The sequence below is a fragment of the Protopterus annectens genome, chromosome 11.part0, assembly GCF_019279795.1.
Source record: "Protopterus annectens isolate FY-2018-M chromosome 11.part0, PAN1.0, whole genome shotgun sequence".
Taxonomy (NCBI): Eukaryota; Metazoa; Chordata; order Ceratodontiformes; family Protopteridae; genus Protopterus; species Protopterus annectens.
In genome coordinates, this window is record NC_056745.1 from 249,126,481 (window position 1) to 249,149,660 (window position 23,180).

Below are 23,180 nucleotides of genomic sequence, written 5' to 3' on the forward strand. Positions count from 1 at the left end.
TGTGTACTACTTGCATCACACATAGTCAGCACTGAACTATAGTTCTGTCAACTGCTACATTCACAAGGTAAGTCTCTAACCTACACTCTACTTGTAAGGATTACTATAATATGGTATCGTATGTATGGATCTGCTGCATTTATGCAAGGAAATATAGTGGGCTATTTGGACAGAAGTAACATCCACATGAAACTACAGATACCCACTCCAATACTATGTGTTCCCCAATAATCAGTAGACCTCATGGTTGGAATATTCACTAAATCAGTTAAAGAAGATGTTAAACAGTGGGGTCACATGATATTTGGACTACTGTCTATCCCAGCAGATCATGTGCTGTTGTTCCCCCACACCCAACACAGCAGTGTTCCCATATAACTGCTTTAACAGTAAGCCAGCAATGGTATATCAGCAGACCAGGAATTTTAGGGCTGTAACACAGAACTCCATTGTACTTTGTATGTCACTTGCAATGCAGGAATAACAACGTACATATTTATGCGGTTGATAGTGTGATGACTGACTCCTCTCTGTCTGGCAGCCTGTGTGGCTCAGTGGACTAGGGAAGTTGGCATGAGTGATGGTATTGATGGTTTTAATCTGGAAGTAGTATCATCTTTTACATGTGAGATATTATTATGTTGGTGTTTTCACAGACTGTCAATCTGTGTGTGGTATAACACTATGAACCTCAGTCACATATTAAGTGCAGCAGACAGCTGAGGAATGTCATGGACATTTTGAGTGAAGTGTACTACTGCAGAAATAGAGACAGATGCCATTATTTGTAACACACAAAATCCTGGACTGGAATACAGGTGTGGCTTGGAGTCACGTCATAAGTACTGACAGTCCCACTGGGCATGCCCATATACTTAGTTAAAATGAGTGCAATTCTGTTGCCATTTCATCAAAATGACCTGTTATATATGTCTATACATACAGACATATACATGTACATATCTGTCTGTCACTATCTCTCTCTCACATACATAGTATATTTATCTCTATGTACTATGTAATGTCAAATAGATATATGTTGATATATATATATAGCTATATATATTAAAATGATACATAGACTCTCCCCATATACATAACACATATACATATCATGCACACACTCAGCTATATTTATATGTACATCCCTGTTATATACATAAATACGTGTGTGAATGTCTGTATTGTCCTACATACCCTAATAATGGTGAGTAAATCTGCACTATCACACATCAATACTGGTGTTCAAAGGATCAAAACTAAGGACACAACAGTACATAATCCACTTACCTACAGACATCTGTGTCTTGGTACATGTGATAAGTACTGGTGTACTGACTAGTAGTGTAGGTAGGGATATAGGTAGAATCTAGGTAATCTTATGTGTGTATGTGTATGTCCACTGGCATAAATATGATTACCATGGTAACTTCGAAATAGGTGGCATTTTGCAGTATTTTATTTGTAGAGTGTGATGTGGCCCCTCAAAGGACTGACCACAACAAGGCCTGCTGATGTCATAAAACATTATATGTCCTAAACTAATAGTACTAACAGACATGAGGTGTGCATGCATGCAACATTACTGTGATCTGTAGTGTGTACCCATTACATGGTAACTGTTCTCATCACATAACTTGAACAGACTATGTACTATGCCTATGCCTGTGTCCTGTAAGCAGTGATTGGAAATGGTGCTATCCACAATGTAGCCATGTTTGTGTGTGAGCCTGTTAGAGCATTTTACATCACGTTATGGAACCATAGGATGTTTGAATTTCACTAGCATAATGGCCATACAGCCCTCACAATCATAGACATCTTTATACCAATGGTTTCATGATCAGCACATATTGCCACAGTCCACAAGGGACACAAGCAGGCACCCTGTGTTGAGATGATGGTCGTCCAGCCAATCATGCAGAAGGCATGTGCTGAGGTGCACTGAGGTGCTCTGAGTGCTATTAGGCAGGGTTCTGTTTTGAGGGTGTGTTTAAGAGTGCTAGACAAATCTCTCCCACAAGCATTTAGTACTAATGTCACATACAAGGTTACTGTCCTTACAGTGAGTTATCCATCTGGTATGCCTCCTACAGATAGGCAGAATATGCAATCAAGTAGGGTCACACATTGCCCCGTATGCAAGCCACAGATCACATCTGAGTAGTCTATATGCCACAGGTGACAATGACACTCATTACAGCTGATCCCCATTGAACACATACTGAAGACGTGAAGTGTCCTTGTGAGGGATCATACTTTTGTGTGCAATTCCCAGTAGTGCTTGGAAAGGTACATCACAAATGGCCACTGCACTCAGATATTCGCATTCTGAAGGAAGAGTACTTGGAGGTTATGAGTATGTCACTTACAGATGACTGTGGCCTCAGCTATGCCATATGATTCCTGTCATACCACTGCAGAGACATGTTGATCTGAGGCACATTAGATGTAAACCTGTGTTGTCAGTTCTGTGTGCCCAATTCTTTCACCCCTGAGTATATACATCACATGTTGCAACTAATGTGCTACTTACCAGGCACATAGGTCTAACTGATGAAAATTATACTACATATATATTTGCATGGAGTTTATGGCTATTAGTATGTCAATAAGCATGTGTTCACAACACACAGAGACTCTATGAGTGCTCACAGTTTGCAGGCATCAGCCAACATTGTTAGCCACAGTCATTCAGTAGTTGTGTGTATTGTGGTTAAATGGATTCCAAGCAGTCAAGGACCCAGGACTGAGCCCTGTTGAGCACTGCTGCTTACAGATTAGCTATCGGAGATGGATGTCCCCATATTGCATATGTGTGCCATCAGTGGGCCACTTAGTGATCCCTACAATGACTGTATCATGGATTCGTAAGTGGGTACCTTGTAAATGTTGTCTGAGTGGGCGATATAGTCAGACAGCTTGGCTCAGTCTAGGGGGTTGTACGCCCTGATGTACCTTCACCCAGGTCCTTGATGGCTGCCTCGGAAATGTCCACCACATGTAGCAGTCATGCTCCCCCTGTCACACATCCAAACTGTGTACAGTCAACTGAGTGTAGATCACATACAGATATATATATATATATATATATATATATATATATATATATATATATATATAAATATATGTGTGTGCGTGTGTGTGTGTGTGTGTGTGTGTGTGTGTGTGTGTGTGTGTGTGTGTGTGTGTGTGTGTGTGTGTGCTGAGCAGCTCCATGATGATTGCCCCTATGGGCATACAGTTATATGGCTACTTAAGCAAAGAGGTGTATAGTTATGTTGGTCAGTGGATGCACCACCTCTGTGCAAGGGTATAACAGTTGTCGTTGGCCACTCAGTTGGTCTGCAGCCAGTGGTATCAGCATGATTGCAAGAGTTTCCCAATGGTGTTAGTAATCCCTTTCAGATCACATGTGAAATGCAGCCTGGAATTTTAGCATGTGCAGTAGATGCTGTGTATCTTTCAATGAGAGGACAGTTACAAACTAGTCTGTAAATGTGGAAGTTATGGGACAGGTTGTAGGAATGTCATGTGTCACATGTGGTGTGGACAATGGAGTGTAGTTGATGCAGAAAGTGTAGGAGTACAGGTTAGGTATGAGTACAGACCCATTATATGTGGCATCATGACGTATGAGGTCACTGACAATCTCGGCTTGTCCTTTGAGGTTATACATGTAACTAAACCGTGTGTTGTGGTTCTGCTTTGTGCACGTGGCTAATTTTATCACTTACCTTGTCTACACAACCTCACTATGTGCTTTTTTTTAGCTGAGGAGGTAGTGCCTCAATGTTAGAGGGGGGCACCCTCACCCCCAACTGACACACAACACTGTCCACCTGTTATTGAACAGCCGGCTAATGGCAGTTGTCCACCAGTCAGGTTTGCTGAGCCATGACGAGCCTGTGTCCTTCCTGTCATGTACATCCAAGTTTATGCAGCTGTAATGCTGCTGACATAATGCATGGGTGTAGAGCTCTGCATACTTGGCTGTCACACTATGTCAACCATCCCACAGGAGGTAATAAATGGCTTTCTTAACATATATGCCTGCAAGAGGGAGTATGTGCTGGTAGTTCTAAGGAGACTGATCTGTGGCCAGATCCCACCAGGGAGGACCTCACATTGGGGGGCTGTACTGGTCACCCATATTGGTAAACACATGATGCAATACGTTGGTACCCCATGTGGGGATGTCACTGTACTACTGCAGGGCATTGGAGGTAAGGACCTGGACCATCTTTTGGGAAAGTGAGCCACAACATGACTAACCAACACAGTGTGTACATGTTACGCTTCCCTAACATGTTTGTCTGTGCTCTGTACAGACACCTTGCATGACTCTCTTCTTGCAACATGCTGGAAGTAACTCAATACTTACTTGCACAGAGGACAACTAGAATGTTGTGCCAAGTGGTATCCCCAGATCTCTGAGTCATGTCACTTGAAATGCCATCATAGCATGTTAGCATGGATATGAGCACCAACACTGTTGTACACCTACTGACACTGGACCAAACAGTATTACTTTTGCTGAAGGCCAAATCCTGCTTACTGACTGTAACCGGTGGAGCCCATTGACTGTTACACTATGCAATGGATGTCGGACATATGTCTCACTCCAACAATCATGGTCTGACAAGGTGTCTGACAACATTAGGCCAGAAGACCTTGCTAGAAACTGTGCACATCATGTACAGAGCTTTATATCAGCTGGTGGATAGGCATGTGTCTGACAGTCATACTCTCGGAAGATAGCATTGGGAGACCTATGCTGCAATTACACCTGTCGCCAGTGGAGATCACCATCCTCCATTATTGGACTACCCCATCTACCTGTTCCCTCTCTGCAGTCACAGCCACTGTCAGTGACCTCTGACTGAGTACATTAGCAGGTGATTGCATATTAGGAGCTGTCATAGAATCCCCCGCAGAAACAACAGTTTTCCAGGATGGCCTAAGACACAGTCAGATGTTCTCTGAGCCACTGACAAAGACTAAATGCCAACAACTGTACAATACTACCATGTGGGAAATCATCCACCCCTACAAAATATTGTAGTGTCCGCACACCATACACAGTTGAGCCATTACACATGGAGTTATGGACACAGAGAGTAATGTAGCCTTTGACTTTCACTGGTCGGTAAGATGTGGCAATGCATTTTCTGTTGTAACCCCTATACTGACAGGTTTGGGATGTAAATCTCAGACTGTCAATGCTATACTGAATGTGGCAGTCATCACACCTATCTCTGTGTGCAATGGCACCCTTGCAATGTCACTACATAGGCATATCGTACAACTGTAGTAGCCACACAGGTTCCATGGTACACCAATATACAGTATAGATAACATGTCCTATGGAGTCTGTGTCACAACCGTATATGTGTAGTCTGTCTCCTAAGTGCTTTGGAGAGGATATGTATGGCTCCATACAGGGAGATGTTGGAGCCCACTGTGTACCTCCCGCGTATCCATGACAGGACAACATGCCTACAACATCACTGTGGTACACATAGCACATGCTGGAGAGACCAGATTGTAACACAGACAGTACAACCCTACATGAAACAGGCTTCCCATGCATGTGAAGCACACATCTGCTGTGACACACATCATGTGCAGGTTATGCAATGGGATTGCAAAATACGACAAGCATAACTGGTATCAGGCAACTGTCTGTACTGAACACAGGATATTTGTAGATGAGTCATCTCCATCACCACAGCTTGTAGAAGTGTTACTTCCCAAAACCCTGTTGACACTTATCTAGGATAGCAGAGTTTTTCACAGATTAGGGGTGCATGAGTACACAGAATGCCACCATTGTCCTTATTAGCCTGTTATACACATATGAACCAATTAAGCCATGCAGTTATAGTGCTGTACCTTGCTGAAGACATATTTCTGCTGTGCTGACATGCCGTCCTGTGCTGCTTTATTGTCACTGTGTATCCATAGGTTATCCCAAAAGACTCCTGAAACAGAAACAGGTCTGTGACACACCTGTCATTGTGTAACTATGCCATTACAACATAAGGTACACAAAAGTATGTAGAGTACTCATGATAAATGCCAGCATATAGTATCTGTTGGTAACCACTACAAGTGACATGGCAAAACAACACTGCATTACACAAGTACATGTTTACCAATATAGTTACCCATGCATCAGACACATACTGTAACTTCATTTCCCTACATCAATGGTGAGAATGACAGGGATGTGGCACAGGTATCAGTTGCACAGGGTGTTGTGTGAGGGTGCAGGAGGCCTAGACTGACACAAAATGGTGACTGCATGTATGTGAGTCTGGAAGAAAAGCAGGTAAGATGGACCATGTAAAGGTGCTGTGTCTGTAGGTGACCTGCATGTGACAGTGGTGTGTGAGTGTGTGCGTGTACACAGTCAAGCTCAGGGCTTGCCCTACATGTGTGTATGTTGGACAGCTTTGGACCATACATGGTAGAGTTGACAGTTCACCATCTCTGGCCCTGAACATGGGAACTGGCTCTGTCAGGAGTTTCACTGGCACCTCCATGCCCAAGGTCAGAAGCGGTACTAGTGCCTGATGGTGACTGCTGTCTGCTGGCACCATGTAGCCCATGGGAATGCCCAAAACTACCAGCCCATGGCCTGCCACATCATGGTGTGGACAGCACACTCCCTTCTGTAGTGCTGGATGTACTGCTACTATGGGACCATGACTGTGTACAGCCACATGGGCTCTCAGCAGATGGGCTTGCTAACCTATGTCCATGAGTCTAATGCTCAACTCCAGCCACATGTTCCAGCATAGACAATATGCAGTCCAAGACAGACACTGTCTCAGCCCACCTTCTGTCCACTGCATCAGTGATCCAGGGTGTCCCCAATGTGGTGGAGACAGTAACGGATGTCAGATTGTGATGCATCCATAAGCCTAAGCATAAATCTGGTGTTCCATTCAGAACATGCCTGTGCCTCCATGATGGCCCAAAACATGTGCCGAGTGACCCATGATATGATACCTACAACAGGTGGTAGACAGACAGCAGGCTTCCTACAAGCACCCCTGTCATTACTTCTGTGTGTGACCTCATTAGCTCTCTGGCTATGGCCAGTGTCTTTACTCATTGGAGCCATAGTTGACACACTCTTCTCTTCAATGTCCCCACCCTCTGACTGTCTAATATCTGTGGCCTCTGGTGATTGGGTATGTGTGGGCATATTGACTGCGTGCAGTGACAATGAGAGCAGAAGAGGGATGTCAACATCTGGGACAGATTCAGTCTCTGAAACCCCCACCTGTGCCACACTGTGGCCACCATCATTATCAGAGTCTGAGGAAACACTGACAACAGGTTGTGTAGGGGAGAGACCCCGACCACCCTGTCAGTTGTGAGAAGAAAGGAATAAGCAGTAAATTAATACCGGTGCTATTATGATCTGCATTACTATGTTTTGATATATGTAAGCCTCTATACACTGCCATCACTATGACAGACCTGTTGAAAACTCAACCTCATATAGTAGGACAAGAGGACAGCACTCTTCCCACTAACAGATGTAGTTACTTAAAAATAACATCTCATTACACTACAATCTCATCAGCACCAGTGAAGTATACTGTTGACATCTGTGTAGAATCTGCACAGTTGGCACATATGACACTCTGTAGTGTCCTGACTATACCATCACATCTGTCAGTGTAGTCACACCTATAAGGCATAGGTATGAGTCTAACATGTGTTCAGTCAGAATATATGTGTGCAGTTTGCAATCATGCTGACAGTACAGCAATGCAGGCAGTAGGCCTGGGATGACAGTCTAGGTCTTACAATGCTGTAAACCTACGTCTATAACAAAACAGTGCCATGCTTACCAGGAGCAGGACCATGGGTTTAGCCAATACCTGATGGACCAGTAAAAAGGTGAGGGAGAGTAATGTCAGTACCACCGCATGTTCTACTACCAGAAAGTAATATGTTCATATATCTCACATTTACAGTATTTACTGTGTTAGTTGTTACATTGGTCAAAATCTGAGCATGACAGTCAAGCTGCAGTGAAACCCTTCACCCCACCAAAAAGCAGACAGACCTGACACACACATAAGGCTGTATATGCCCTGACACACTGAATGCTACAGTATTGCAATGCTGATCAAACTAAGCTTTCCTAAACGTTCCTCTGCCATGGACACTGTGGCACCCGCATCCACAATGTAGGGTGTGATGGATGTCTGGGAGCTGTCATGTGTACCAAGATTTATCAGGAATTCTTCAGTGGCTGAGAGTGGTTGTTCTGTTGCAGGGCCTCCGCCAGTGGCACCACAATCCCTGGCTACATCTGCTGGTCTGCTTGCGACATTGATCATGTCCATTGTGCTATGTCGAAAGTGTTCATATGTCCTGCTCTGATGACCAGAAGCATTGACATCATGGATAAGGTCAGCCCACAATGCATCCCACTGTACTCTGTTGTGCCTCCCCCTGGACAGTAGGAGTTCATGGTGTTGACGGAGCCCTTCCAGTATTAACTCATTCTCTGCATCCGTGAAAGCTGCATGACATCTTGCATACATGTTGCCTGAAAGACAACAACATGGGAATACATGTCAAGATCACATACATGGAAGTACACTATGTAGAGATACTGCAAGGACAGAATGGCTGGCAATATCCACTGCTAGATCTCACATGTCATATTCCACACTGTACAAACATACTAACTGTGTGGATACAACTAGGATACTAGCGATAGTCAGGTATTCCTGCATGTGTCATGACAGATACTGCTACATGTTCCAACAGCCAACACTGGAGTCTATTGTAGTGTGACCCCAAGGAGCAACCCCCTGATAATTTGTCAAACCAACTATGCCAAACAAATAGCAGTGCACTATTACAACCACTGTAAAGGGAGAGTTCCACAAGCCCAGTGTGCCACATTGACAATATACATTCCACCCTTAATGTTTTGCACATTTTCTGTATATGTAACAAATCCGGAGATCATTGACATGTCATTATCACAGTTCTATGAAGGACTTTATGCTGTAATCCCTATTCCCCATAAGTGTAGTCAGATATCTGCATCCTGATGTAAACAAAATGGTTACAATGGAATGCAGTACTCCTCTGCTATGTGCTGAAAGTTAATAATTTGCATATGCATGATCTGTGTGAGTAAAGTCTCATACAGAATGGTTCCCCATAGCCAGCCACATGCCTTTTTAACATACTTCTCATCAGCCAGTGATTATCTCTTAACCAATCTGTGGTTCTGAAATGCTAATTGTAGCCAATGCAGCTGATTTGTACTATCATCAGCCAATCACATGCAACCACAGTACAATATATATAAGGCCTTCATATAGATTAGGGGCCATTTCTGATATGTTGTGCTGGACATTACTGGGGTAAGGAGACTACTTCATCACAGAGGGTAGGTCTGTAGCAGGCTAGCAGCAACTTTTATGTAGAGATGGGTGTGCTATAGCCTGTAGCTCCTGCTGCAAGTAATAGGCATAGGCAAAGGTGTGAACACTTTGGAGGACAAGAAGCTGTAGGAGTAACTTTGGGAGCTGCTTCAGCCTTGTTGTAGAGGCAGATCCAGAGTGAGTCTACCCTTTCCAGTCTAATTAAGGCATGTGTTTAAGGTAAGTATGTTATGCCATGGTATCACTAACAGAGTTCTAGAATGCATATCTGTCATGTCCTTGAGCAACATGGGGAATAAATATAACAATATGTCCACCATTTGGGAGACTAGCACTCCATGTGTTACAGTCTGGTAGTAATTTGGAGTGTATATGAAGGCAGTCCTTATTACAAGCAGGTACTTCAAATGTGTATGTTAGGTGTCCAGTTGTGCTAATCAGTACTGTGAGTTTGAAAGGATAGTGTGGTACACTCTAATATTAGTGGTCCTCATTTGCAGCATTTGAGTTGAAATTCTCTGTGAATGCATATTAATGCATGATGTGACACTTTATGCACTTAAACTTTTACTATAGGGATATGTGAAGTATGCTTCTATCTGTAGGCCTGTGACTTCCATCAGTGAAAAGCAGACATTTCATTTGATATGCATTGTGTGGATAAAGAGTGCATGACTTAATCATTATTTGCTGGTTTCACAATATTATAATTCCACTTTTTGGATTTGGATTTAAACCCAAGGACTGGGTGTGGCAAAATGTACTGTTTACAAGGCATTTAACAAACTGAGCTACTGAATCACTGCTACAGCAGGTGTATTTGCAAGATATATGTGCACACATACAGGCTGTGACAAACATTTTCTACATCCGTCAGTTTGTGCATGGCTTTATATGGATGTATTTCTGTACCAGGGTCCCAATTGAACATGTATTTTGCCATGAATGCCTTAGCAGGTGACTTTCTACATGTTGCTGATAAAAGGTCACATTACCTGCTATCACAGGTCTCAGTTACATCCATTATCATGTCTTTGGCTGTCTAGTGCTGTACTATTGCACCAGGGTCCAAGGGACACTCACATTTTTTCCATTACTTTTAATCAAGTTTGCGTGGAGCGCAGCTCTGCTGAAACACACTTAATGACTGTAATTGGCAATTACTATATTTTGCTTAAACTACCTGTTTTAATTAAGTGGTGTGTGTGGTGTGGCAGGCTAATGCACTAGCTCTATTTAGGTGAGCTTAGTGAAGTTGCATAAAGTGAGCTGGGACAAGACTCAGCACAAGCAAAAAAAAAAAAAAAAAACACCACAAGACAACAAAATAATAATAATCTTTACTCCATACCGCTTTCGTAAAAACTTCTTCAGAATACATGACAATTTAATATTAATAGAGTAAGAAAGACCCGGGGATCGGATCTCAGTTTGATCTGCCACACAAGGTCTCTTTGCTCGACAAAGTTCCTGAATCGCCCCCCTAAGGTCTGTTTCTTAAAATTAGGACACACTACTGAATGTTTAAATAAGGCATTATTGATATCTCTTTTTTTTATACTATACAGATGTTCTCGTTTTCTTTTTTTAAACATCTAACAGTCATACCAACATAATATGCAGTGCAACTGTTACAAAACTAATAAAAAATACACCCTTTGTATTGCAATTAAAATATTGGGGGGGGGAACTTCAAAAGTTTATCTACAATATAAAAAATATATGGGCCTTGTGAAATGAACCTACACATATTACAACACTTTATTATGATTCTTAAATTAATAATTTGATTAAGCTCAGCATTACCTTGCAAAATTCTCCAGTTTTTTCTTACAACCTGTTTTATATGTTCACTATCTATAGTCATATCAAGAGAACAAATCACAAAGTTGCATAAAGTGGCTTATCATGCACAGTCGAGCTACAAAAATATAAAGAAATGAAAAATGAGGAGACAGGAAAGTGGTGAAATGGGGTGGAAGCAGGGGGGAAAACAAAGTGAAAGGCAGGTAGGGTTGTGCAGGAAGGGTGTAGAAAAGAACCATAGCTATCCATTTCTTGCAAAGCAACAACTGTGCACTTGGACAGAATTTGTACATGACTTTGGACTCTCACCCCCAGAGGGAGGAGTGAGGAAAACTTAACTGCGTTGTCAAGCCAAATGGAACAAATTACATGTGTCCAGTTGACATGTGTGCAAACTGGAGAGCCATGTATGGGACAATACATATATATATATATATATATATATATATATATATATATTTTTTTTTTTTTTTTTTGGGACAGGTGCCCATTTTTTTTAAGGTGACAGTGGAATGTTGCAGAACATACTTAGGTACATGTGGGGGTGCTAAGTTGGGTAGGTGAGGATGCATTTGCAGACAGACAAGACAGCAGACAGAGGAGGTGTGTGACTTATGAGGGGGGTGAACATCTTGGATAGGAAGGGTGTTGTGGAATCAAAGTCCCATGTGCTTCTACAAGGCAGCAAAAAGACTCACATCTCCACCCAGGGGATTGTCAGCACTGATCATTCACTGCCCTGGGGTTGGAGGCTGACACAGGGGTGAGGTTGCCCCACTAGGTTGGCCAGCATGTCCTCAATCTGGCCCAGGAAGCAGTCAACAACACAGTAGACTATCCTATGCACCAAAACTGGCAGCTCAGCCTGGGTGACAACTTTTCCCTCCACCACTGCTTCCAGAGGTGGGCCTGTCCCTGTACCATGGAGCAGTACTGCCCAACACCACCAGTAGTGCAGGGGCAGCAGAGGGGGCACCACCGGTCTCGGTCTCAGACGTGCTGGGACCTGATGCCATGGCCAGAGGAGGCAAGGTAGGCAGATCAGCCAGAACCAGCCAACTTTGACGTGCTGTGATAAATGAGGTATAGCAGTAAGTTAAAGTTAGTAATAACAAAACCATTGTTAGTATTAACAGAATGTAACATTATATTTATTAATCCAAATACATATTAATGTATATTATGTGTAACACAACATTAAGTAACATAACAGTCAGTATGTTAACAACATGCCAGTAAGAATTAAACCATAAGCCCAACAAAACAGTTAGTTTAACAAAATATGTTAATATTGAATCATAATAAAATATAACAATAATAAATCACATTTTACCAAAATATAGTTAGTTTAACAAAATATGTTAGTATCAAATCATAATAATAAATAACAATAATAAACAAATAAAGATAAGGGGTGGGGAGAGAGAAATATTCCATTACTGACAATGCAGACTATATCCCTGAAAACACTGATAATAAATACTCTACAAGTGTGTGGTATCAGTTTTGAGTACAGTAACTAGAATTCTCCTATAGCTGATGTAGCACGTTCATGCATCTCAAGCTGTTAGCATGGGTCAGTATGGGCCAAGCAATAATAAATGCAGGTGCACAACTATACAGAACAGTTTCACATAATGTGGACTTATATAACTACCAAGGTGTACTGTAAGTGGATTTGGTAATACATTGCATTACAGGTAATCATTTTTCTGGTAATCCCATGACATATTGATTATGCAGCTTTAATTACATTACAAGAAATCATGACACTTGAGAAGCATTTGTGTACAGTACATAAACTAGACAGCTGTCATGCCTTAGTTGGCAGGCATGAGAATAGAACCCAATAGCTGTGACGGCAGAGGACATCTACAAATAATGTAACAACCGATTCCAGTAGCTTACTACAGACATGCAAGGAATAGAGCCATACTGGAAATATTTAGACAGATTTATTTAGGAATCAACAACGCTGCTTAACACTTTATTGTTATTGCTGATAAGTGTCTGTGAAATCTTAACAAAATATCTGCTTATAACATGAGCTACCTCAACCATATGCCTTTTGTTCCTGGAGTGGGAGAAAATGAGGCAATTGTTACTGATATTGGCCTGCAGACAACCCTGGACAGGCTAATATCAGTTACAATTGCCTCATTTTCTCTCACTCCAGGAACAAAAGGCGTATGGTTGAGGTAGCTCATGTTATGAGCAGATATTCTGTTAAGGAACCTATGTTCTGAGAGACTGCCTTCCAGACTATCTGCAAATATACAGAGCTGAGTATATTTTTTTGGTTATAGAGTTTGTTAATTGTTGCTTAGATCTCTGTTGAAACTGTTGTCTCACTGTTCTGAGAGACTGATCTGCAAATATACAGAGTTGAGTATATATTTTTTTTTGGTTTTAAAGTTTGTACTGTTAGTTGTTGCTTAGATCTCTGTTGAAACTGTTTTGTCTCACCCACCCTCCCTATTTTTGGTTTGTAGTTTAAATTTGGTGGCTTTTGCAGTTGCCCGCCCCACTGTACATTTGATCTGGGACACTCCTCCAGTCCCATCTCTGTACCACATTCTACCTAATAAACTCTTTCTGCACTTGCTCTTAGTCCTTTTTAATTTAATTGCATTTTTTAAACTCTGTTTGGTCTAATATTGATACATACTCAAGTGTGCCAGCTTGCACTGCCTGTGAATTGTTTTTACTACTGTTTTTGCTACTTTTCTGTAAAAAAAAAAAATAATAAAATAAGCTGTAAGCCTGTTTCCTACCTTTCCTGTAACTAGTGTTCCAGATACAGATTTGCTGTATCCAGGAATGTATGTAAGCTTCTGAGCCCCCCAAGGGAAGCCTTCTAGCTTATCAGTGGGAGTGGTAAGCACTAGGTCTACCACATAAGGAGTGGTTCTGGCCCAGAAATAGTAGTTATTGGCCATTTGGGCAATCTCTTCCATCTCCCTCAATTTTCTGATTTGAAAGCCTGCATTTGCACTTGTTTCTGTCCTGTAACTCGTCTAGTGCAGATACAGATTCTTAGTTTTCGCACTTAAATTTGCTTATTCATGCTCAGCACTTGTTCAGAACTTGTAAGCACTAAATAAGCTACTAATTACTATAGCACTCATTCTTCCTCATTAGCTAGAGGAAAACAGATTTTGTACTTACTTTTCTCACTTACTTAGAGAAAAACAGCTCTTGTACTCACTTTCCTCACTTATCTAGAGGAAAATAGTTTTTTATTCAGGCATGCCCAAGGGTCAGCTCCCAGTGTTCTCTCCTGTCTATCTGATGAATCTGGGCATCTTGAGGCAATGTAGAAATTGCCTCATGTACAAAGACAACCCTCTCCTCCTCAACCCAACACTACAACCTGTGAGAGATGCATTTATCTAGCCAAACTGGAGGTAAAGCTCTCTCCAACCCAGACTGAACTTGACAGTTATGAGGAGAAGGTAAACATTTGCACCACACTACACTCATCACATAGTCTCACTAAATCTACACCACCAAAATCCACACATAATAACACAAAAACATTTGCAGAGGCTCTCAATAATAATCTGTCTAAGCAACAGAGACCTCCAAAGCAGAAACGCAAGCAACCTCCATCCCCCAACACAACCCAAATGACATTTATCCCACAGACTCAGTGTGCCACTCAACCACAGCCAATAAGGCAAAACAATGTACCCAACACACTAGTCATAGGTGACTCTATAGTCAGGCACAATGATGTCCCACTCACCAGACTAAACAAGGAGAAGGTTACTGTCAGCTGCCTTTCGGGTGTCAGGATCTGCCACATAACCCATGCACTCCGGTCACTCCACAACAAGTACAAATATGACTCTGTCATTGTCCATGTTGGTGTGAATGACCTGAGACGTACCTCCCTGGACTACATGAAAAGAGACATGGAAGAGCTCTCCGATCTTGTAGCCCAGGCAGGTATGACCCTAGCCCTGAGTAGCATTCTGCCATTGCCCAGAATTATACTGCAGTACAAGGACAAAATGATTGACTTCAACAATTGGCTAAGCTTCTGGTGTCATTCTAAGGGGATCCAGTATCTGTCTGCTTGGGATGACATGGTCGACAAACCACAATGCTTTGCCACAGATGGCCTGCACCTGTCACCCCTGGGATTCCGGATACTGGCTAAAGCTCTTGCCCCTATTGTGCCTTTTTTAGGTAAGGTTCAAATAACAAATTCACCACCATAATAGGAACAGGCAAGCAAAAACTGAGGGTAATGCAACAAAATGCTAGAAGTCTAAATTTCAAAATGCACTCACTTGAGGCACTCCTTAAAATGGAGAACATTGATATCTGTGCAGTGACTGAGACCTGGTTCAAGGCTCCAGAGAGCACCCCTGCACTCCCAGGCTATAACTCATACCACACTTTTCGGCCATGTAATCTGGACCGAAACACCAAAGGCGGAGGTGTGTCTATATTCATTAAGGATATCCACACCTCCAGGCTAGTTGCTCAGCACAATGCATCCGAAGTTATCCAAGTGCAACTAACTCTGGGCAAAACTGCAAACCAAATTGTAGCTTGCTACAGATCCCTCACCATGCCACAGGATTCCCACTCCTCTTTTCTTGATGTACTGGAAAATAGTAGGGTTCAACCAAACACCCTAATAATGGGCAACTTCAACTACCCCACCATTAACTGGGAAAACTACTCATGTACCAACTACTTAGCTCAACTCTTTCTGGAATTCATAAACTCCAATGCCCTGGATCAACTTATTCACACCCCCACCAGGGGCAACAATATCCTAGACATAGTCATTACCAACATGAGTGACTGGTGTTCCACACCTGAAGTCAACTCCTCGTTGGTCTGATCCAACCATAAGCTAATCACCCTTGATATCAACATCTCGCCCCACCCCCACCCCATTAAGAAAACCACAGTAAAAAATGCTTCTTATGACAGAAGTGGTGAACTTCATGACACCCATGCAGATGGACAATACAGTTACAACTGCTGAATCCTACACAAAAGCACTCTATAAGCACTTACACGAGTGCATGGATTGTGCTATCCCAAACAGAATCAAGACGCTATACTCCAAAAAAAGGAAGCCAATCTGGTGGTCCCCTACCATAAACAAACTGTACCAGAGAAGGAAGAAACTGTTGCAAAAGAGAGTAAAATCCCACGTGTGGAGGAGCTCCCTGGTCAGCCTCAGTAAGAAGCCGAGATCCCTTATAAGATCCTCCAAAGCTAGCTACAAAATCAAAATTGCCACTAATTCCAAGGACAACCACAAAGCATTCTATAGCTATGTCAAGAATCTCGATGGCAACACCGAGATCTGCTCTGAATTACAGCACAAAGGCATGAAAATTACAGAACCAACTGATATTGCCAACATCCTGGCAGATATGTTCAGTGCTAACTTTACCCCCCTCTCACCCCCTAAAGGGCCCATATCTATACAGGAAGAATGCAGAGTCCCTGTAATCACAACTATGCAGGTAAAAGCTGCACTCTCTAAAGCCAAAAACACAGCATCCATGGGACCGGACAACATCCCAGGCTGCATTTTACACGGAATTCAGAATTAACTGGCTCCCCACTTAAGCACCATGTTCAATAATAGCCTCACATCAGGCTTTGTGTCCACTGAATGGCATACAGCAACAGTTATCCCACTCCACAAAGGGGAAGCCACCACTGATCCCGGGAACTATCAACCTATTAGCCTGATGAGCCTGGTCTGCAAGGCCATGTAACGTATCATCATGGAACTCATAAACAGACATTGGTAACCTCCAAACTCTGGATCCCACCCAGTTCGGGTTTGTGAAAGGCAGATCATGCCCCTGAACTTGATCGTCTTCTTTGAGGCAGTCACCAAGGCCGTAGATGAGGGTAAGGTGGTTCACACAGCCTATCTTGACCTTGCCAAGGCTTTTGACACCATCCCCCATTCTGGAATTATAGCTAAACTCACTAAACTAGGTATAAATCCCTATGTCACAAGATGGGTTGCCAACTGGCTCACTGACAGAGCCCACACTGTAAAAGTTGCAGATTCCAAATCTAACATCAAAGCAGTGACAAGTGGAGTACCACAGGGTTCTGTCCTGGGACCTCTCCTGTTTGGTATCTACTTCTCGGAAGTACAAGCTAACACAAAAGGCCTCTGGCTAACAATGTTGCAGATGACTGCAAACTATGAGCCATAGTCAAGTCCCCAAATGATGTGGACATCCTACAGAAGGGCCTCGCTGAGACAGATGCCTGGTGTCAGAGCCATGGCCTCAAGCTCAGTGCCAAAAAATATAGTGTCATCCCTTTTAGTAAAAATGCTGTACCCATTTACTACCACATAGGCAGCAATCTACTTAACATCGAATGCGTGATAAGAGACCTTGGGACCCAGGTGGACAGTAGTCTCTCCTTTGATAGTCACATCGCCACAGTAGTCAGGAAGTCAGGGTTCTCATCCAGGAAAAAAGAGGTCATTGTTCCCCTCTACTCGACACTCATTAGACCCATTATAGAGTACAATGCCTCTTTTGGAATGTACCTCACAAGACATATGCAGCAGCTGGAAAGGCCACAGAAGTACCTCAAAAAGAGGATTACTGGCCTCAAACAAATGCCCTACATGGACCACCTCAAAAAACTCCAGCTTTACTCTGTAGCATATCGTTTACTCCGAGGTGATCTCTGCCTAACATATAAAGCTATGTCAAACCCAGGGCTGTTGGACATGCTACAACTAAAGAAACCCCAATCCCTCTGAGCTACATGCTCTAGCGACCTAAACCTTGTCACCACAATAAACAGGACATGCTGAAGGGATAGATTTCTGTCCCAGAGACTTCCCATACTCTGGAACAGGCTACCAATCTATGTCAAGCAGTTCTTCATTAGCACTCTTCAAGAAAAATCTTGATGAGTAGATGGGAAATAGAAAATAAACCCCGGGGATCACTTCTGTGTCTCTGCTTGACAGTGGCACAGGAAAATAACTTTCTTGGGTGGCATAAGCCAGGGAACCTTGTTGGCTAGGCTTACGTAGGCCCTTCAGCCGATAGCCTAGTACCTACCTATGAACCTATGAACTATGAGTTGAGCAATACAAGTTACAGGACATTTGTTTTGCATTCTAGAACTATGACTTGACTGCAATGACAGTAGAATACACATGCATGGAATACGGCTGTCCTACCTATATAAAGACAGATTTCTTTAAGAATCAGCAATGCTGCTTAACACTTTGTTGGTATTGCTGATAAATGACTGTGAAGTCCACACACAATATCTGCCCATAGATTGGGCTACTTCACCCATATACCTTTATAACCTAGAGTAGGAGGAACAGAGAGCATTATGTGACTGCTACTGGCCTGGAGTCAGCCTTGGACCATATTATGAGTTGAGAAATAAAGTTTGCAGGCCATTGTTTTTTCATTCTACAGCTATTACAGTGTTACACTTGACTGCAGCAACCTTACCATAGACAAGCAATGCATACAACTCTACTGCAATGGTTATGCCAACACAATACTGCTGTACACCATGTTGCTTGCTGTTATTGGTATTGTTTATTGTTTATTGTAACAAAGTTATTGTTCATTTCTTGCACTACAGCTCTGATTGCCCATTTATTGCACTACAGTTCTACTTGCCCATTTATTGCACTACAGTTTTACATACATTATTGCTGTAAATGCTTTACTTTTTCTTGCTTATTGCACTATAGTTAACATAATAAATCTGTACTTACCACAATCATGGCGCAACCTGGCCAGGCACTCGGCATGGGACTCAACATTGCAAGTCCTCTCAGCTGCAGCTGTTGAGAGAGAAGCACACCATTACGTGTACCAGTTTTGCAGACATTCAGCTTGCATTTTGATAAAACAGTGGAAAACATGCTTACATATTTGTGGGGTATTCCCAGCTCTTGTCTCTTGGGCCCAGGTGTCCAAGGTTCCCCTCTTTCTCCTCTTCAGGTTGTCATAATGGTGACAACGTTGTTGAGCAGTTTGGAGGATACAAGTAGCACTAGTTAGTTCTCTGGCCAACCAGTCCTAGGCCTCTGCCTTGTATTCTAAGCCCTGGAAACCACCCAGCATCAGCCTGGGTTTATAATTCTTTACCAGGAGCCCAACAAAGTCTCTGGACTCCTGCACATCCCATCTCTGTGCCTGAAAGTGCATACCTTCTTCAACACCACCTAGCATATCCACAGATAATCAGACTACAAAGAATGGTGCAGGATTCCTGCCTGTTTGCACCTAATATAGGCTGTTTTCCCACCCTTACACGTCATTGAGCAACATTCAAAATAAGGGCTGCATAGGTTAGCAGCATACAAACCACCTAAGCAGCATAAAAACTCACATAACAGTGGTTTTATCAACGCTTAGCATCGCATAAACAGTAGTAGCTGCTAGCATGTTTAAGTAGTGCTCAGCACAGTGCAGCAGTACCATATTTCATACATTTGTTTTTAAAATTAAACATATATACCAAATTGAATTACAATCATCTTATGACTGCTATGGACTCAAACCCAGAACCTATTAAGCATTAGTCTGTAACTCTACCCATTTAGCTATGTGGATATTATGAAAACTAGTATACCTTCACATATACTACTGGACTACCTGTTAGCATTGCTGAGCACCACTACATGCTATCCTGGCAGTTGCGTTTAAATTCTTTGTCTTGGCCAGGACTTAATGACAGTCTCTCCATTTCTAGTCTCTTAAAGTTAAAAGCACTGGAAAGGTAATGTTCGAGCACAAATAGGATTAGTTGTTTTATTCAGATATACATATGTACCTTTTATAAGATATTTTTATATATTCATTTTTTTCTCATGGATCATTTAAAGCCTAATTTCTGCCCACAATTGCATTTTATATACATTTTATATGCATTCTGAGATGGGCTGTGTGCTTGTTCTGTGTTTGTGTCAAGGGGGTGTGGTTTGAGTAAAAAGTGCTCACTGCCCTGAGAAAGGAAATGATGTCACTGTGCTTGTTCTGTGTTTGTGTCAAGGGGGTGTGGTTTGAGTAAGCAGTGCTCACTCCCATGAGAAAGGAAATTATGTCACTGTGCTTTTGTACTTAAAATGCTTTGTAATGTTTTAAATTGCATCTGATGAAGTTCCTGTAATTTTAACTTTGGGAAGAAAGTGCTTATTTTGAGGAGAATAAATAGTTTTGTGGATTTCTACTTCTGGTCTGCACTGTGTTTGCCTTTTCTGGGTTCCATTTTGTTATCAGTAGCCTCTACACTACTCCCTACACAGATTCAATATCCCTGTTCCTATGCTATTCTCTCGGGAGCACGCCATCATTAATATGTGTGGCGCATTGCCAGGGGGGAACCGTGGCTGTATGTATGGATACATTCTGTGTAGGCTCTACATTGTGCCTACATGGATTTTATAAAATCCTGTGGCTTATGTTAATGATTTGTGGATCACCAAGCTTGCAAATGACTGCACATTTGCTATTATAATAAACTCATTAGAGGACACCAAGATCCTTCAAGAAGGCCTTTTCAAAAATAAATAGCTGGTATAATAACTACAGACTGATACTTCTTCTTCTTTTGGCATTTCCCGGTTAGGGGTCGCCACAGCAGATCATCTATCTGCTCATGATTGGCAGTGGAGTTTTACGGTGTCGAGTTGCCAGCCCAGCGCCCAACCTTCCACAGAAGGCACACACTCACACCTAGGGCCAATTTAGAGTGTCCAATCCACCTACTGTATGTCTTTGGAATGTGGGATGAAACCGGAGCACCCAGAGGAAACCCACATGACCACAGGGAGGACATGCAGACTCCACACAGAAGGCACCCCAGCAGAGAATCGAACCAGAAAACCTCTTGCTGTGAGGAGGCAACGCTAACCGCTGCACCACCGTGTCCACCCAACTACAGACAGATACTAAATGTCACAAAATATTTAATAGTCTTCTTCAGCAAGCATGACATCCACTGTATGTATCACATTGACAACCCTTCTTCCCAAAAATCAGTCCAGTACCCGGGAACCTATGTCAGTAACAAACTGTCCTTTGATTTTTATGTATCCATTATTTCTAAGAAAGTAAGCTGAACAATGAAGTTCCACTTATCAAAAAGGGTATGGCATCTAAGAACCAGGATGAGATCATTCAACTGTATTTGGCATTTGTTAGGATGATCATTGAGTATGCTGCCTCCTACAGTATGCATCTGTCCAAGCACTTAACATGACTTGAATGATCACAGTGCTTGTCACTAAGAAAATCTATGGCCTAAATCATAAAAGGCTACATTGACAATCTCAAAGCCTTGTCCCTTTTCTCATTAGTATATAGGCTACTGAGGGGAAGTCTCTGCCTCATGTACAGAAACAGACCCAAGTTTAGTGGTGGCATGGTATAAATACCAGCTCAAGTGATCTTAATCTCTTCTACAATAAATCATGTATACACACACACACATATATATATATATATATATATATATATATATATATATATATATCTATCTATAGGGGTTACCTTTAGTTAATCGACAGCCAACTTCATTGAAACCAACTTCACTGACAAGGCAGAACATCCACAATGGGAGTACCGATGTTTCCCACATGGTAAGTAACGGTTTGGCCATCAACCTGAACTTTGCCTCTTACCCCCGCGGTAGTGCGTTCTCGGAGTTGGAATATTTATGAAGGGGGTGGGTGGGTTTGTTTTACTGGTGGTTGTTGAATTTGGGATGGCCAAACAGTTACTTACCATGTGGGAAACTTCGGCTCTCCCGTTGTCGATGTTCTGCCATTTTGGTGAAGTTGGTTTCGATGGAGTGGGCTGTCGATTAACTAAAGGTAACCCTATACAGCGAAGTACTTCCCTTATTCTAGTCAAATGTAACCTGGATGAATGGATGTGAAAGTAAAAAATTATACATAGATTAACACCCTTATCCCTTACAGACAGAGTAACCTATATATGTTCTGCCCAGATCAGGATTACTTATACTTAAATTACAAGGGATAAACACTTCATGAAAATAAAGAGCTACGCTTCCAAATATTTTAGACAGATTAATATACTATTATGTTCCTTGGAATGTATGAATGTAAATAAAATAGGAAACGTGGTGATGAGACAACATCTGGGATCCCCTCTGGAAATAAGCATCTGGTTTTACTCATTTAGCACATAAGAAGTATGCAAGCAAGCAAATAGAACAGCTAGAAGTGGTAAGGCAATTTGAGTTAAATGCGAGTGTGGTAAAATTATGCCCTGTTTGGAGATGCTGATATATGATTATAAAGGTATATGTGAAACCTAGAAATTAAGCACAGAATTTGCAATTCATAATTGTTCAAATGCATCTAATGGTATCTGTAAAGATATCAGTATAATGCAAGGTTTAAGGTTCTTGTGTACATGAATCAAAGATTTTCTATGCATATATGGGTGCAGTATATGACCTTGTGTAGATGTGGAAGGAGGGAGTGTGTCATTATTATCAGCATGGGTTCCCAGTTTAAGGATGTGTAATATTGTCTCTAGTTTGCATATGTGACCTACAGACCTCTCAAATACAACAGCCTATCATAGTTTTAAGTTTGCCAAATATATTCTACTACATATCATGAAATATACAAATTATAGTTCCACCACTAACTGTATCCCTCCTGCTGTAGTCCCAAACCCAATCCATCATTCCCAGATACTAAGTAATGAGGAACATTTTTCGCCTGCCCATCTAAGAGAAAAGAGAAGATATATAGTGCAGCTAAGGATTAATTATTAGGGCTTATTGTTCCTATGAATAGAATCACCTAGACACCAATTAACACCTTGTTAGAATTAGTCATTGTGAAAGCTGCAGCTGAGATCAAACTTGCACTTTTAATAGTTCAGGCGTTGACTTTTCAAAAAGTTGCAGTAA